Below are 17,829 nucleotides of genomic sequence, written 5' to 3' on the forward strand. Positions count from 1 at the left end.
GTATCTTTCCACATCTGGATTGGGGCTTGGGATCTCACCATGCCAGGGTCTGTCCACAGTACAACAGTGTCTGCCCCAAACAGCTTCCAACTCCCATCTGCACCCGGAGTTGGAAATGCCTCATGGAGCCTCCCTGTAAATCCAGATCTTGTTTGCAAAGCGTAGGAGTCAAAACGATGATATTCCCGGTCTCCTAGGCGTGAAGCTATGCCAAGCCTCTCTGCAGATGTAATATCCATTTGATCTTCAGGCAAGACTTACATAAAAAAAAAATCAATACTGATTAGAAAAAAAGACAGACAAGGATTTTTCTGACTGAACTGCCAGCTGCAGCTGGGTCTCTCCACTTTTCACATCATCCCCACATACAGGTGCTGCCCTCAGAACAGGGCTGCTGAGGTGGCAGCAGAATAGACTCCTGCTGGCTCTCCCATAGCACGCTCGCTCTATGGGGCTGATGCAAGCCAAGGCTTGTTTGTGTGTCAGTCAAGTCAGAAGCTGGGGCCCTGCACAGCAAGAATGCCAATGTCTGGGGGGGGATCATAGAGGAACTGAGCTTCCAGCACACCACATGACATCATGCCAAAAGCCAGACCAGACGACAGGATACTGCAGTCGTCAGATGCTCTTGTTACAGCATATTCCCCCCGCTCACCAATATGACAAACGTGTCGATTCACACAGGGGAGGAGACAAGCATTTTTTTGCTCCTGGGTCAGATCCAGCTCTGGCGTTACGGACCATATCTGAAGCCCGTTGGAGTCAATGGAAAGACTGAGCTTTGGATCAGGCCCCATAAGTATGGTCAGTCTCCTCAATTTCAGCAAAGCTGCTGCTGCTGAAGCCAGGGGTCAATGTACAATAGGCCAGCACCTCCAGAACCCCCGCAAAAGGGAGTGCAGCAACCCCTTGTGCACCCCATAGTCTACCTGATGCTCCCCTTGGGGGGGGGGGGTACCTCATGCAGGAGGAGTAAGGGCTGCAACAGTCCTACAGGCAGAAAGGGGCACTGATGTACAGAGACGGGAACAGAGTAAAAGCAGGGAGATGTGAACTGCAGTGTACACGCAATAGAGGCACAAGTCAGCATCCTGGCAGGCTGGCTAGCACCAGGCAGGGATTGCACAGGAGCTGGCAGAGGGAGAGGTGAGGGGCACCAGTCATTAGCTAGGATTGCTCCAGGAACTCAGCGAGGCCGGGCTGGGGAGGGCACCTCATTTTGTTTTAAAAAAAAAAAAAAAGAAAGCTGCAGGTCCAGCTCCACAATGGATTTGACTCATCCAGCCCCTGCTCTCAGGTACCCGCAGAGCAGTATAATCAGAGGCAGTTCTGGTCCATGCACAGCCCCCGGCAGCACGCATGACTCATCCTGCAGTCCCTTGAGCACGACGGCACGTGCTGGGAGGTGAGCTGCACTTCATTAGTTTAATTTTATTTGCTTGGTAGGTGAGCGGAGAGAACAGAACTCAAGCTCTCCCCCTGCCCACCTGCAGTCCATGCAGCCGGTGTCACAGCGCAGGGAAAGGCAGAATGTACAACAGCAAGGCACAGAAGGGAAGGCCGGGATGGACTGGGGGCTTAGGAGATCTGCATTTAATTCCCAGCACTGCTGCCATTTCTCTGTGGCCTGGTTCCTTGTCTGTTCTCCCCGCTCTTATGTGTAAGGTCAGTGGGGCAGGGACAGTGTCTTCCTATGGGTCTGTACGGTGCCCTACACAGTGGGGCCCTTGTCTTTGTTAGGCATCTCTAGGCTCTTCTGTAAAAGAGAATCTCACGCAAGAGCCTGCTGTACTGGTGGCTGGGTGAATTGCATGGACGTGATCCCTCTTTCAGCCCCAGACACTGGTACCAGAGGCTGCTGCCTTAGAGGCAAAAGCCCTGAGCCATGCTCAGAGCAAGGCAGTTCTGGGGGAGTCTACACGGTACACTGCAATAAAACCCTGCAACACAGAGTCTTTCCAAGCAACTTTCCAGAGAACTGTCCAGCCCTGCTGAGCTCAGTGGCCATTAGGAAGGCTGGGAGGAAGAGCCCTGCATTTGACAATAGCCTCCACAGCCAGATGAGCAGAGAGCGGACTAGGCAGGTCAGATAGGTTTCATTGTGGGAGAAGGCTGAAGGGCAGCCAAGGTTGGTGTTGGTGATGTCTGAGAATGGGCCAACCAACAGGGTCACTCTTTCCTCTGGGGTGGATCCCCTTGGGTCTGCTCTCACCCTAGTGCAGGCCACAGAGGAACAGGCCAGGGCCTGCTGCCTCCAAGAACCAGGCTGGGAAACAGTCACATTAGTGGCCTGTAGCTGCAGGAGCCCAATGGCCAGAGTCTGCCCAGGGAGCCTGCACCTGTCCCTAGCAATACGGCTCAAGCTGTGCCATGGGGACCGACAGGGAAGTTAGACGTGGGATGTAGCAGTAGCCAGTGGTGTGAGCAAACCGTGGAATCCACTAGCTGGAAACACTCCCGTTCATTCAATCGGAGCCGGTGACACCTCTTTTTGGAAGCGGACCTGAGACTGAAATAAGATACGGGGAGACCAGGGTGCTAGCACGTCTGACGGCAGAGGCAGATGCCAGAGGATGGGGGCTGGCAGGAGCCAGATGGACAGCCGGAGAGAGTGATGGGAGAGAGAACAGGAGAAGCACAGGCATCAGGAGGGATGAGCCACAGCTGTGAGGCTGCTCCACCCAGGCTCCAGCCATGGCACTGAGGTGTCAGCCACATGGCACGCCAGGGACTCGGAAGGGACCAGGCACTTCCTAGGCTGGTTAATTAACAGGAAGGCACTTACAGCCCAGCTCCAGCAGGCCACCATCTCACCCGCTGGATGGGGTCAGGCCAGATTTATTGCCTGGATACGAGACCCACAAGAAAAATCCAGCAGGCTGCTGCAAGCAGCAGTGCGGGCTCTTGAGCAAGTGGTTCTCTCCCCTGGAGTCACAAAAGACTCCATGCCCCAGCCTGGCAAGGGGTCCACCCTGTGCTGCTGGAGGTGCAGCCACTCACGAAATGCAAGATCCCAACCACTTGGTTATTATGGACCCCAGGGTGCTCAATGCAACAATTGAGGGTATGAACCTAGCTCCTGGCCAGATTCCAGTTTGAGCACTTGCATCCATTTGAAACCGCAGCGGGAATGGAGCAAAATTCTCACTTTGTAGCATGGTGTTGCTGTGCACTGTTTTACAGTGGCTGCACCCCACCCTAGAGGTGGCTGCAGTTCAGCCATGTGGCATTCCCCACATAGAGTCACTGAAGCATTCCTTACTCACTGAAAGGCGCTTTGCAAATGTACACTGTTACTATAGACTGCACTAAACAAATCATACACAGGAGCTCAGGGTTAGCAGCAATCCTGAGCCTAGGTCAAAAGGAAGGATGGTCTTGTGGCTAAGTCACTGGGTTGGGACCCGCCATGAACCTGGGCTTCAATTCCCAGCTCTGCCACAGACTGCCTGTTTGGCCTTGGGGAAGTCACTCAATCTCTCTGCCTCAGATAATGTGTGTTTTTGCTGCATTGTCTACTCTTCGACCAAGTTCTAGGAGGGAACATCTGTCTCTCATGATGTGCATGTACAGTGGCCAGCAAGATGGGACCGTAGTAATGCAAACCATCTAGTACTCTAGGAGCTGTTGTGATACCAAAAGTTATACCTGGGGCATTTAAGTCCTGGTTTTGGTAAAGCCAGGAACTTGCTACTAAGGAGCTCCAACCTGCAGAAAATTGGGGCGGGGGTGTTTGGGTCTAGAGTTTAGTGTCCATCTCTAATAATTTAGGACAGGATGGGTCTCGAAGGGGAGGGGTCACTAAAGATTCACGGAACAGGTCTTTGAAGGTGCACACAAGACTGTTCTTTGAAGCCAGGGCTTAAGATCTATTTTAAGGATCATTTGACACCAAGAAGCCGCAGGCTGCCCTCCGTCTGTGCCCGTAGCTCTCACGCCCTTGCTTTGACAGGCCCTCTCCTTCCACAGCCCGCTCGCTGTGCTTCGTGCAAAGGTGAACGGCACAAAAAGGTTTGTGCTTCGTGCTGCAGACAGGAGCTGGAATCCTGGCTGATGAGACGGGTCCACACGGCTGGGCTGAAAGCCAGCAAAGGTGCAGGTCAGTGGGGACAAGAGCTGGGAGTGAGCCCGCAATGTTAAGCTCCAGACCCAGACTTTCCCGAGACTCAGGGCTGCTTGGATCTGGGGTTTCACCTTCTCCTGGGATTCCAGAGATGATGGCAGAGTTTGAGAAGGGCCTTGGTGATTTATTCCTGTGATTCAGATTTCAAACCCCCAAATTTCAGATTGGCTCCAGATTTCAAACACCCCCAAAATTCAGAAGTGCTCAGATCTGCGGCTCTCTCCTCCCATCCATTCGAGCCAGCGGTGGAATTCCAACCCGGGTTCCGAATGCAAACACACACACACAGTCTGAGGCTGTTTGGATTTGGGATTCCCGTTCAGGCCCATCGCTCCTTGCCCCAGGATTGATCTTCCTCCACTGAAACCAGTGGAAGCAGGTCCGGTGGTTAGGATACTGCCCTGGGACTGGGGACACCAGGCGCAATTCCCAGATCTGCCACAGACTTCCTGAGTGATCTTTGGCATGTCCCTTCATCTCGCTACGCCCCAGCTCCCTATGTGTACGATGGGGCTACTAGCACTGCCCTACCTCCTGGGGGCATTATCAAGACAAGCATTACGAGGTCCCCGGATGTTACAGCGATGGAGCCCTGCAATAGATCGCTAGAACTCATTAACCCTTTGGATCTTTTTGTGCCTACAGTTCATAATGGTTCATTCCAATTGTCCCCTCAGCCCGTGGTCCCCCTGTACTCCCAGCAGCCCCCTCCCTCCACACTGCAAGCCCTGTCCTGATTGGGCTCCTTTGAAACAGAACAAGTGCAAAAAACCCCTTTTTCAATCACCACCCGCCCTTCACTCCAGCCCTCAAGCCCCAGCTTCACCTTCAGTTTCCTTGCAGTCCAAAGCAGACGTGAATGGGGAACCTCTGCATAGAGGCCACTTATGCATCTGTGGTGCCTAGGAAAGATCAGCCACTCCTTCCACTCCCTGCACTAGCTGCTCCCAACTGTAGCAAAACCTGACTTATTGCTGGGGCGGCGGCAGCTCCCCTGTACAGCACAGACTGCAAGACGGCCCAGGTCTGAACGAGGGAGGCAGCTACGACACTACAGCCGATGAGCTTGCACATAAAAACAACCAGCTCTGAAATGTATAGATTAGAGCCTTTGCAGAGAGGAACCGGGCTGGACTTCCAAAGTGCCCTGAGAGGAAGGACCACCCCATGGAGAAGGCACTGACTAGAACTCAGGAGAGCGGAGCTCAGTTCCCACCTTTGCCACCGACTCCCCGCTTGACCTTTGGCAAGTCACTTCCTCATTCAGTACCCTTCAGTTTTCAGGGGCTGCCTGTGCAGTGCCTAACACAATGGGACCTCTCCAAGCTACCATAGCACAGATGATCAATCTAGGGGGGTGGAGGTATTGGAAGGAGAGACTTGAAAAATTAAACATTTTGCCCAATAAAAATCAATACAATAAACACCCTCCCCTCATCCCCCACAAGGAGGGACAGTTCCGTATGACACTGCAGAGCTGAGACTAACTACTCATCTCACCCATGAATGACTATGCTTGAAAGCAGATGGTTTCATTTAGGGCTGGTATACATTCCTTGTATCAATGGAGGTTTAACACTTCATCTCCTACGGTTGGGTTCTTAGGCTCATTCATCAGCAAGAAAGGCCCAGGTTTGTTTTAAAAACTCCTCATCTGCACCTCTCACCCCTGTTCAGCCATGCAGAGCCACCCTGCTCCACAGTGAGTGTCCCATTCTAGGTAAGACATGCATATTTCCCTTCTGTTCCTCCCCTGGCTTCACCAGCAACATACAAATGAACAGTTGCTAAGCAAGTAATTAGTCAGTCCCAGAGCCATTCAAGAAGGTAAATTACAACCTTGTAAACTCTCACTGAGCTGCTTGCATGATGGATGGTGGGAGACTGGAGTATGCAATAAACTGCAGCTTACACAATAAGTTTGGGAGAACAGAACCAGGGTGGCTCATTGGCCTGCACAGTCCACACAGGAGTCCCTTCTTCCCCTGGCCCCATACTACATGCCTGCCCCTGACACCGGTGTAACATCTGCATGACACAGTTATTAGCTGCATCACCCACAAACACCTGCACCGCCCAGACGAGAACCTGGCCTTTCCTTTCTGGCACCAGCCCCTATCACTCGAACAGAAGGAGATCTCCGTAGTGAACAGGATCTGTCCCTGATCATATGTATACAGCACACACAGACCCATTTCTGGCTTCATCCAACCCCTGCATCAGCTTTATCACAGCAGATGGCGAACTCCCTAACTGCCCACCATAAGGACATGAATCTGGGTTCCCCTTCCTGCTCTTCTGCTTGTGTAAAGAATCACTCTAGGACACGGAGGCTCATACACTGGGGCAGAGATGCTCTCCCCATCCCAATGGGCTGGGTTGCAAGTGAACAGCCTGTGGTGATGGCTCCTAGGGGGAAGGAGGGGAGTATGCAAAGTAGGGTAACCAGATGTCCCGATTTTATAGGGACAATCCCAATTTTGGGGTCTTTTTCTTATATAGGCACCTATTACACCCCCCCTCCACCCCATCCCGATTTTTCACACTTGCTGTCTGGTCACCCTAATGCAAAGGGACCACCCTCAGTGACAGGATGGGGCTGGAGGAGAGCCCACAACTTGACTTCACAAAGGGCCCTAAAAAGCTAGCATGAGCCCGAGCCCAGGGCAGGCTCCAAGTTGCCAAGACTGCAGTAAACGCCAAAGTATCAAACGGACATTGGGGCTCACTAGAGTCAGAGCACATAGTTAATTCAGAGCACTGCACACCAAGGCTAAATGGAAAATCGACAGGAAAGGTTCCCGTCGGGATATAAGGAATCCCAGTCCCACTTAAACAGCAAGTGCCAGTCATCCAAAACAACTTCAACTACAGACAAACAGGCTTGTCTTCCACACAGCTTGAGCTTCCGCTTTGCAGCTGGCATTTTTTTTAAAAAATCAGGTACTATATGCTGTCTGGAAGTTTATGCAGCCCACAGAGACATCTAGCCGTTGAATCACATAACTACAGGTACATAGGAATACACTTTCCCCACTCAAACCCCATGGAAACCCATCCTGTGCTAAAATTTGACATGCACCCCTATTTCGATCAATGAAGCATCTTCTCCAAACCACTGGCCATTTGCCTGTTGTACCCTTTCTACAGGGCTTTGTTATATTTAAGTACCACCTCTCCTTCACCACCACCCCACCCCTCAAAGACATAGCTAAAGAGTATCTGATGCATCTTTGAGCATCGAGATATAGACCCAAGTAGATAAATCTGGGTCAGGATGCTGCCCCAAGCCACACTGGGGTTGTTCAGAACCAAGGCTGCGGGCCCATCTTTAGCTTAAGAATGGCTTTCCTGGGGAGTCATCATGACACTTCCAATACTACCTCCCTGTTTCCTTGTGTTCCCAGTCGGTCTGCCTGTAGCCACCTGTGATCCCTTTTCTTAAGCTCAGCGTGTAAGATTTGAGGCAGGGGCCGTCTTTGTTCAGTGTTTGTTCTGCACCTACCACAACGGGACCCTGACCCACGACTGAGGCTCTGAGGTGCTACGACAACATGAATAACACTCCCATATCATTTGGGAAAATGAACCACCCCACGCTATGCCCTAGTGACACCAGATTCTATGGCTGTCCCACACAACAGCAGCTACTGCAGTATTCTCCTGCTGTAGTAACCTTCTGTTACCCAGAAGCCGCTTGGCTCAGATACTAAAGATCACTCTCTTACCACGACGCCAAGGTGTCATGCTAGCCTTCCACCACAGGACCATTAAAACACATCGTTTCTCAGTTTCCCTTCCACGCAAAATATGCTGCCCAGGACACCAGCCAGCTACAACAGTGTTCATCCATTTGACTTCAAATTAAACCTCCCATGCAGAAAGTTACCCGTTGCCTCATGTTCAGCTGATTTCTCTGCAGACTAAGGGATTCGGTCATTGCCAACCCTGCCCATTTCCCTGACCTTCATTAGGCTCAAGGGTTATCACCACACAGCGATAAATAGGGAACGCAAAGGAGTGCCTTCCCTAGTTCAGAGGGAAATTTTCAGGAACAGCTGGAGTCTGAGTAGCAGCAAACTCACAGCAAGAGGGGCTGCTCTTTTGTTTGAGGGGCCCTGAAAGCAGAGCTCTGGGGGGTAGATATCAAGCACTCCCTTTTCTCTCTTTGTTTCTTCCCTGGGGCTGGCTAGGCTGCTACAAACACAAAGGGCTGATCAGGAGCCCATCTCTTATGGGAGTTTGCTCTTAATTGTATGGGCAGAATCTCAAACACAACACTGCTTACCTTGCACAAAGGGAAAACCTCTCCGCTCATCTCTCCTGTTGACTTTCTGGCCCACAGAGAACAGCCGAGCCCACCAGCTCCAAGCCACAGATACCTTACTCTGTACAGAAAGCAGGCCCTGCAAATTGGGGGTTGATATAACTGTGCACCTTAAGAAGCTCAGCCTTCTGGGCTAAGTGATTCAGCTCTAAGGCCAGCTGTGGCTGAAACACTTCATTTGCGTGTGAGCTAGCAGCTGGCTGATGTTAACACCATGGGTTAGGCCTGGCCTAGGCATAGCTTTTGTCTTGGCATGACTGTATTGGTCAGGGATGTGATTTTCTAATGAGATATTAGTTCAACACCTAGCGTGGACAGCTCTATACTGGTATAGCTGACTCTCCTTCCTGTAGATGAATAAGTTATACTGGTGAGGGTCCCGTGGTTAGCACACTAGCCTAGACCGTAGGAGCTTCTGGGTTCAATTTGTACTCTGCCACAAACACCGTGGATGACCCTGGGCAAGTCACTGAGGCCCAGATCCTGAAAGATATTTAAGCTCCTTGAAATCAATGGGCCTTAGAAGACTAAATACCTTTGAGGATCTGAGTTGTTCTGTGCCTCAGTTTCCCCTCTGTAACATGGGGCTGCCCTGCCTCACAGGGGTGTTGTAGGGATAAATATATGAAAGATTGTGAGATGCTCAAATACTCCAGTGAGGGGGGCCATATAAATACTAAGATATCTAGGCGCTCTTTATGCCAAGCTGTGGTCTTGTCCTGCATTTGAGTGCAAGACTCAACATGGCAAATTACATGTGGGGAAATTATCCAGGAGCCTGTATACTGGGAACAACAATGCGACCTCTCCTTGCCACTAATACCTCCTCTGGGCTGGCATTACCTGCTCTGCTGGCACTCCTGCTTCTCTTAGCTGGCACGGCTTCCACTCCTAAGTGACATTGACTACTTTTCTGGCCCCTGGCACTGCTGTTTCTCCTGGCTGCTGGCATTGCCAGCTTGCCCCTCCTTCCTCCTGGTTCCCGGTTTCTGCCCGAGGCTGGCAGGAGGATTTGGAAGCACTTCGCATTTTCAAGCCCAAATTGTCATTAGGTGCACACCCCTCCACCACAGAATCCATCAGGTCGCCCCATTGGTCAAGGACACAGCCTTTAAGTTGAGTTCACAGGGTAGCACAGTGTCTCGGGCACCACGATTCGCCACTGTTGTTATGTCACATTACCGTACAATCTCACTCATAATAATACCTAGCGCCTGTGGAGGACTTTTCACCAGTAGGTCTCAAAGCACTTCACAAAGAAGGTCAGTATCACTATTTTACAGATAGGGAAACTGAGGCACAGGAAGCTATTTGCCTGGGCTAGTGGTGAAGCTGGGATTAGAACCCAGGTCCCTTGAGTCCCAGTCCACTGCTTGATCCACTAGGCCAAAAGGAGACATCATGAAAAACAGCCATGCTATCTCATACAAGGGCTCCATTCTTCCCCTGTGAGCTCTGACTCCTATGGGAGATACTCATATCCAACCGGGTATGGTGGCAAACAAGGAAGTGCTCACTTCTCACCCTAGAGGAAGAGTGAAATAGGGCTAGATTTTCATGGGCTCATCCCCCTGCAGCTGGGGTCAGGTTTTCACAAGCACTCAGCTCCCATTGTGTGACACCTAAATTAGCAACCAGCATGAACAGCTCTTCTGGGGTGTACGTTTCCAACGCACTCAGCTTTGGCCCAAACTCCTACCTGTGGGGCCTAAATGGGAGCTGAGCTCTTGAGACAATCTATTGTCTCTGTGCACCCGATTCCCCGCTGGCTCCTGCCTTGTGCCGTCTCTGCAAGGTGGGCGTGTGAAGCACGCTACCCGATCAGAATTTGCTCTGCGTTCATTGTGCACAGGTGCAAATGACACCACAAGGCACCAGGCAGGGGAGAACTAGAGCCCAGGGGGGCCAGCTCCTGGGGCACTTAGAGTGAATGCTGCAAATGCCATGAGCACATAAAATGGATTGGCAAGAGCCGGTGGCGGGCCCTGCCCAGGAAAGCAGCTCTGAGGCCCAGATGACTCCTACGCTGTAAAGCAAAAATCTTCCCAAGGGAACAGAGAGCACAGATCCCGCAAGGAAATGTAACCTTATTCCCCTGCATTCGTTGCATTCCACAAGCCAAATCGCTGTACATGCTCCCAAACAGCTAGGGCTGCCGTGCCCCATTTGCACATTAGATGGCAGCAGGAAACCACAGTCTGGCGGATGGACCCGTATGGCTCATCTTTCCTGAGTCTGATTAATTGTTTGTATTACAGTAGCAGCTACAAGTCCCAGCCAAGATCACTGTGTCCCATCATGCTAGGAGCTGTACAGACACATAGTGAGAGACAATCCCTGTCCCAAAGAGCTTACAGACTAAATAGACAAAGAGTGGGAGGGGAAACAGAGTCAGAAAGAGGCGATACACTTGCCCCAGGTCAAGTGGGGAACAGAACCCAGGTCTTCTGTGTCCCAGGACAGTGCACTATCCACTGGACCATATTGCCTCTCCCTGTTTTAAAAAAATGATTTCATTTTGCCTTTTTATAGAGTGTATTTCATCTGAGGCTCTCGTTAAAAAGTTAAGCCTCACAGCCCCTCTGGAGGAGCCCAGTGTCATTACCCCCATTTTTTCAGATGGAGAAACTGAGGCCTGGAGAAGGGCAATAACTTTCTGAAGGTCTCATCACACAGCGAGTCAGTGGCACAGCTGGATGCGGGTAAAGTTAAAAACACAAAGCTCAGAAACCTCTGAATCCAAACTCAACCTGATTATTGTTGATGATTTGCTGCATGCTGGTAGCATGTAGAGTGCCGTACAGAGCATCGGAACACAGGCTGCCAGGCTGGATCAGCCCACGGGGTCCTTCTAGAGCTAAACTCTTGCCGTCAGTGATCTCATGGGGCAAGGAGTTCCACAGGCTAACCGTGCTGCGCGTGAAAAGTAGAGAACGGTGCGGTCAGAGGAAGACTGAGCAACACAGAAAATTAGAATCGGCTCTTTAAAAGCTTGTGCGTCCCCTGGGCTCTTTGTTTTTGTGTCGGCGTCTGTACGGCCAGTGCTATTGGAAGTTCAATCTGCCCACGAGTTAGGTCAATACTGGTATTTCCCTTTTGCTGGGCGTGGAGAGGGACAGACACAGAGAGATGAAGTGACTTACCCGAGGAAATAGAGTGAGTCAGTCACGGATCCGGCATGGAACTTAAGGGCTCTTCTTCTCATTCACATTCCTCCAGACCACATTGTCCTTAGTCCTCTGCTCGAAGGCTCTTGACAAATTTACACACAGGCAGATGCCCACGCACACAATATTTGGGATATAGCAAGGATGGCAACTCAAGCCCTTGCGTAAATATATTGGGCCAGACTCTCAGCTGGTATCAATTGGTGTTGCTCTTAGGGTGACCAGATGTTCTGATTTTATAGGAAGAAAAGGAGTACTTGTGGCACCTTAGAGACTAACCAATTTATTTGAGCATGAGCTTTCGTGAGCTACAGCTCACTTCATCGGATGCATACCGTGGAAACTGCAGCAGACTTTATGATCTCTGTGTGTATATAAAGTCTGCTGCAGTTTCCACGGTATGCATCCGATGAAGTGAGCTGTAGCTCACGAAAGCTCATGCTCAAATAAATTGGTTAGTCTCTAAGGTGCCACAAGTACTCCTTTTCTTTTTGCGAATACAGACTAACACGGCTGTTACTCTGAAACTGATTTTATAGGGACAGTCCCAATTTTGGGGGCTTTTTCTTATATAGGCACCTGTTACACCCCCCACCCCGATTTTTTACACTTGCTATCTGGTCACCCTAGTTGCTCTATTGAAGTCCAAAGGCCAGAGCCCCAGCTGGTGCAAATCAGCATAGTTCCCTTGAAATCAATGGTGCTATGCTGATTTACACGGCTTGAAAGCAGCCCTGAGCTTGTCATGCACTTACCCACCGGGGACGTGCTGCCATTGGCACAAAGCAATGCCATAATATCAGTAGCAATTAGAGCAGGCTGAAAATTTTCCAATGGAATGTTTTTCTGTTGGAAAATACCACTTCATCAAACTCGGAACATTCCACGGCAACATGTCAATTTCAAGGCAATTTCAATTTAGAACACAAATCCAAATGGAGCATTTCAATCAATCCAAAATGTTCCGATTTGACCTTCTCAGAATGAATTGTTTCGAATTTTCATTTCAAAATGCCTTTTTATATCCAAGTTTATTGTATATTTTTTAATTTTATTTTTATATTATGTTTATATTATACCAATCTCAACACCAATTACCAATTAGAGAACAAATTACAAATGACCAGTGACCATGCAAATTACCAAACCAATTAGAATACCAAATACCAAACCAATTGCCAAATTATACAATCAAATAAAAAAATCGAATCCAATGGAAAAATAATAAAAAGAATATATTAAAAGGTAAAAATGGAAACATTTCAACTGATCCAAAATGCATTTTATTGTAAATTTTATGTAGCGGAAACTTTTGAAAGTTCAACTTTTCATTCTGATCCAGAACTTTTTTTATTTCCCCCCAAAATGCTGGTATTTCCCACGGCCACGGAAATTCCAAGTTTCAAACAACTCTAGTTACAATGTTTGAATAATGCCACATGGAGTGGGAGTATTTTTTAAATTATCCCCCATATCTATTTCTTTTTCTCCCTTCTGTCTCCATTTTGGCCTTTATATTATTAATTAAAGGTCAAATCTCCATCACCAGATCGGATGAAACCTGCTGAAAGTGACCCAAACGAATCCAAATGCATGGTGGAAGCTATGTTTTTTATCATATAATTCCTGAGTTTTCCATCATCTCAAACAGAGGTACTGTATTAAGGAGAAGTAACAGCACAGTAAATATTTGGGGGGGGGGAGGGTGATGAACATTTTAGACATATAGCTGCAGCTTAAGCCTTATTAATTATTTACAGTGTGGTAGCACCTAGGGGCCCCAGTCATGGATCAGAACTCCAGTATGCTAAGCATGGGCCTGGCTTTCTTTTATTTTCTCTTTAAAATAAATGTCAGAGAATTTGTGTGTGGGTGAAAAGCGCTGAAAGCTTGTAAGCCCTGATCTTACATGGGGCTTCTGGGTACTCCTGTAATAAAATAATAATTCATCAGGTGTCAAGTTTACACCCCCTTAAAGGCAGAGCGATGTAAAGGGGCCTTGGTGTAAACCAAAATCGGGCCCTGAAGTCTTTTATTTGAAGTACAGCCGCAGAGTTAGCAATTACAGGGGAGTTCAGTCTCTTTGGCCATTCTGCTGCAGCTGCTGAAAAAGAGACCACATATTGAAGGTTTTTCTGATGTAGAAACTTGTCCTGGTGGCAAATTGGACTGAAACCTTCACTTCCCCCACCCCAGCTCATTTCACACAGTGAGACTAGCCCCTCACTACTGATGTGTGCTGGACTTAGGTCAGCAGCCTAGAAGCAAGTAGTTCTGCAAGCCATCACCCAGATGATGAGATGCTGGGTCCCTGATCTTAGCCCTTTTTTCGCTCTAAGGGCAGAAATAATGGTTAATCCTTTCGGAGGCAGGAGCGGGAGGAGCCTTGGAAGAGTTGTAACTCTGAGCAGGGTCTGCAGCAGGTTAGTTTATGTCATAGAGCATCAGTCATTCCCAGCTGATCAATGGTACTTTGTACAATGTGCAAAAGGAGATGGACTCCTGGGTCAGACCACGGGCTTTGAAACACTGGGCCCAGCTTGACTTCCTTTGACTTCAGTGTGGGCTCGTTCCAAGGCTAGTTTGTATCGGAGCAGGTGTGCAGCGCCTCAAGAGAGTCTGATTTAGGTAAAGCCACAGAATCAGCTGGCGCAAGGCCCCTGTGCTGGGGGGCGGGGGCGAGAGGGAGGGGTCGCACTGGTGCAGCAGATGTGTGCTAGTGTATTACCAGTTTCAGAGTAACAGCCATGTTAGTCTGTATTCGCAAAAAGAAAAGGAGGACTTGTGGCACCTTAGAGACTAACCAATTTATTTGAGCATGAGCTTTCGTGAGCTACAGCTCACTTCATCGGATGCATACCGTGGAAACTGCAGCAGACTTTATATACACACAGAGATCATGAAACAATACCTCCTCCCACCCCACTGTCCTGCTGGTAATAGCTTATCTAAAAAAGAAAAGGAGTACTTGTGGCACCTTAGAGACCGTTAGTCTCTAAGGTGCCACAAGTACTCCTTTTCTTTTTGCGAATACAGACTAACACGGCTGTTCCTCTGAAGCTTATCTAAAGTGATCAGCAGGTGGGCCATTTCCAGCACAAATCCAGGTTTTCTCACCCTCCACCCCCCCACACAAATTCACTCTCCTGCTGGTGCTAGCCCATCCAAAGTGACAACTCTTTACATAATCAAGTCGGGCTATTTCCTGCATAAATCCAGGTTTTCTCACATCCCCCCCCACCCCCATACATACATACCAGTGTAACAACATGAGTACAAATTTCTGCAGCCCAGACGAGCCAAAATAAACTCATTTAGTTGGGTGCTTGTTTTTACTTCCCGGTTCTCCGTCCCTGCCTCTTCCTTTCTCCTGTCTCGTTTTTCCCTGTGTTCCCACCTGTCTCTCCCTTCCACCTCTCCTCGCTCACTCCCTGGTGTAAATCAGTGTCACTCTGTTGGAGGAACACAAGCTGAGAATCTGGCTCCTTTTCTTTGTTCTTTTGCCTTCTCCATGCTGTAGTAGCGGGGGGGAGGGGGGAGGCAAATTCTCTGGTGGACTTTATCCATTTACACCAGCAGAGAATTTGGCTCCTTCTGTCTCTTTTAATCCCCTTTGCTCCTTCTCTTCCCCTGGCATTATCCCCATCTCTCATTCTGCCCGCTTCCTGCCTATCATCTGTAATTCTCCCCCCCCCTCCCCCCCACATACACACACACACACCCCCGCCACCTCCATTCCCTCCTCACCTCCCCTGAGCATTTGTTCTCCAGTCGCCTTCCTTCCAGTTTCCTGCAGGAGTCCCAGGCCAGTGGCTGGCCTCGTGTCTGAGTGCTGAGTCACCCCTCATGACCAAGGGGTGACTCACAGAAGGGAAGTCCCTCCACCAGGGTACTTTTCAAACCGGAGCTGAGTAAAAGGGAAAGTGTCAAGGAATTTGGCCTGGAAGAATGTTTTCTTGGCGCTGGGACAAGCTCTGTGTTTGCCTGAGTTATTCCCCTTTGCCACAGTGAACTTGTGGGACTAGCGGAGACCAAAAGCCTGGGGTGGCCGGGGGGGACATTGACCCAAAACAGAGCAGCTGCAGGAATCCAGCTAGAAGCTGAAAATGCTTCACAGAAACAAGCAGCAGCTCAAATATTCCACAAGCTTTTTTCTATAGCTATTGCCAGCGAGCCTGATTCTTCACTGCTTTGCACCCTGGCGTAATTTACACCCGGGCAAGGGTCTCAGAACAGTCCCACCACCATGAGTGGAGAATGCTTTTTACACCTACTTTGCACTGATAAAAATGGCTGCCCATAATGCATGGCCAGGGAGAATCAGACCCAGAAGTGCCATCAGCTGATATTTTGATGGCAAGCGCCTTAAAGCAGGAACCTTGTTTCTTTGTTTACCTCTAAAGCACTAACGAATGTTAGGTGCTGGATAAATAAAAATGCTGCACAGCTCGTTGGAAACTGTAAAATCGATTTGCATATTTGAATATGATGACAGATAATGAGCTGGCTAGCGTGTGCATGCGTGTGTGTGTGTGTGTCTTGCCCTCTACCAGGTGGAGTCAGAACTGCTCAGCTATGTATCATAGGCCTTATACTGCTAATGGAGATTCTCTGTCAGCACAAAGGGTAAAGGCCAGTGCTCTCAGAACAGGACCATCTGTGCAGTATCCCTGCTGCTGCGAAGTTCCCTGTGGCTGTGGCAAGCAGCACAATGAGAGAGATGATGTTGTAGGCGCTCATGGAATTGCTACAATATTTTTCCTGCAGCTTAGTTTGGATGCTCCATTTGCAAGAGAAGACCTCTGAGCCAAACACTGAGTCCTCAATTAATTGTCCCTTTGCATTCCTCCTTAGCAGCATTCCCCAAGTTAATAATTTTCCTCTCTGGCCTTTTTACAACTCTTTGTTCGTATCCCTCGTGCCAGCTGGCTGGGGCTGAGGGAGGATTTGTTCAGTGGGAGGAGGCTGGCAGGTACATTCTTGTGTACAGTCTCCAAGCTCTGCCCTCCCACCCCCCATCCTCTTGCTGGAGCACTTTGCTCCCCAGAGCAGATTCAGTCTCCCCCATGCTGCCTTTGTGACTCAAGCTGTGATTAACCCCCCCCCGAGGAACCAAGGGCTCAGGTTGACAGGCCAATCTCAGTATCAGGCCTGGATTCCAAGCTCCAGGAGTAGGAGGCCTTAATGCAACTTAACAGCTCACTAGCCTCCAAGCACATGGCAGCAGCCTCAGATACAGACTGAGGGTGCTCATCTTCACTGAGCCAAAGGCGTGCGTGACCTCACCACCCAACGTCCTTACTACCCCTGCTTTGTCAGACAGGTCTGCTCCAGAACTACGTGTGAGATAATGAACACGCAGCCACCAATATGCATGCGCACCCCCCCCCCCAACATACATGTGCACACACACCGTGCCTCAACATACCGGCGCGCATATCTCAAACTTTGGGGAAGTTCAGCTCCGGCTCCATCGTCCACATTTACCATGTGGAGCTGCAGGTTCATTGCTTCCACCAGCCTGTGCTTTGTGGCCAAGAAGGCTGCCCGACAAAGGTTTCATGTTAGCGGGAGACGAGAGTGAGTCTATCTCGGAGCAGGCCGAGGGATGGGAATATAAAGGTTGTTCCATCTGGGGGAGGAGCTCGATATTTCAAAATTCAGTTTCATTCCAGTTTGGAACAAACCCCAAAATTTTCAAAATTCTCTGCAAATGGGAATGGAGCCCCAGCTCTTGGGCAGCCCACTCAGCAGGCTACTCCAGAGCCCTGGATTTGGAAGCCCTGGTGCCACTTGCCCCAGGGCACTCTGAATGCCAGGGCTGACCCACAGCTCTGCATCCGGAAGCCCTGGCATCTCTAGCAGCCCGGAGGCTGCCCCAGAGATGCACAGGCAAGCTGGCAGGTTTCTGTTGGAACATCATGAAAATTGAACTGTCTCTGCAAACTGTTTCCATTTCAACAAATTGGAAAATTCCAATAACATGTGGTTCATTAGAATGTTCCCAGTCAGCTCTACCTAGAAACCTATAACTCTCCTACTTCCTCCGACTGAAAACCACATTTTAACAGAGGGATAATCTCAGGGATGCCTCCCATCCCATTCCCAATTGTGTAACATCATTGTGAACAATACAGCAATTGCTTTGGATGGAATAGTGTAGTACTGCCTGTCCCAGGCATTCAAAGATCATGAGTCCCCCAAAACCCATG

The 17,829-nt window shown here is 49.6% G+C and overlaps 1 protein-coding gene across 1 annotated transcript in view; it reads right to left on the reverse strand.

The window, feature by feature from the left end:
* Window positions 1-15,453, reverse strand: part of GRM4 (glutamate metabotropic receptor 4) — a 253,189-nt gene extending 237,736 nt beyond the window's left edge. Inside the window, exon 1 of the mRNA XM_048826567.2 lies at window positions 15,365-15,453. The gene's annotated coding sequence lies outside the window, so the exon portion shown is untranslated. The remainder of the gene's footprint in view (window positions 1-15,364) is intronic.
* Window positions 15,454-17,829: the final 2,376 nt, after the last annotated feature.

This window comes from Caretta caretta, chromosome 21 (assembly GCF_965140235.1).
Source record: "Caretta caretta isolate rCarCar2 chromosome 21, rCarCar1.hap1, whole genome shotgun sequence".
Classification (NCBI taxonomy): Eukaryota; Metazoa; Chordata; order Testudines; family Cheloniidae; genus Caretta; species Caretta caretta.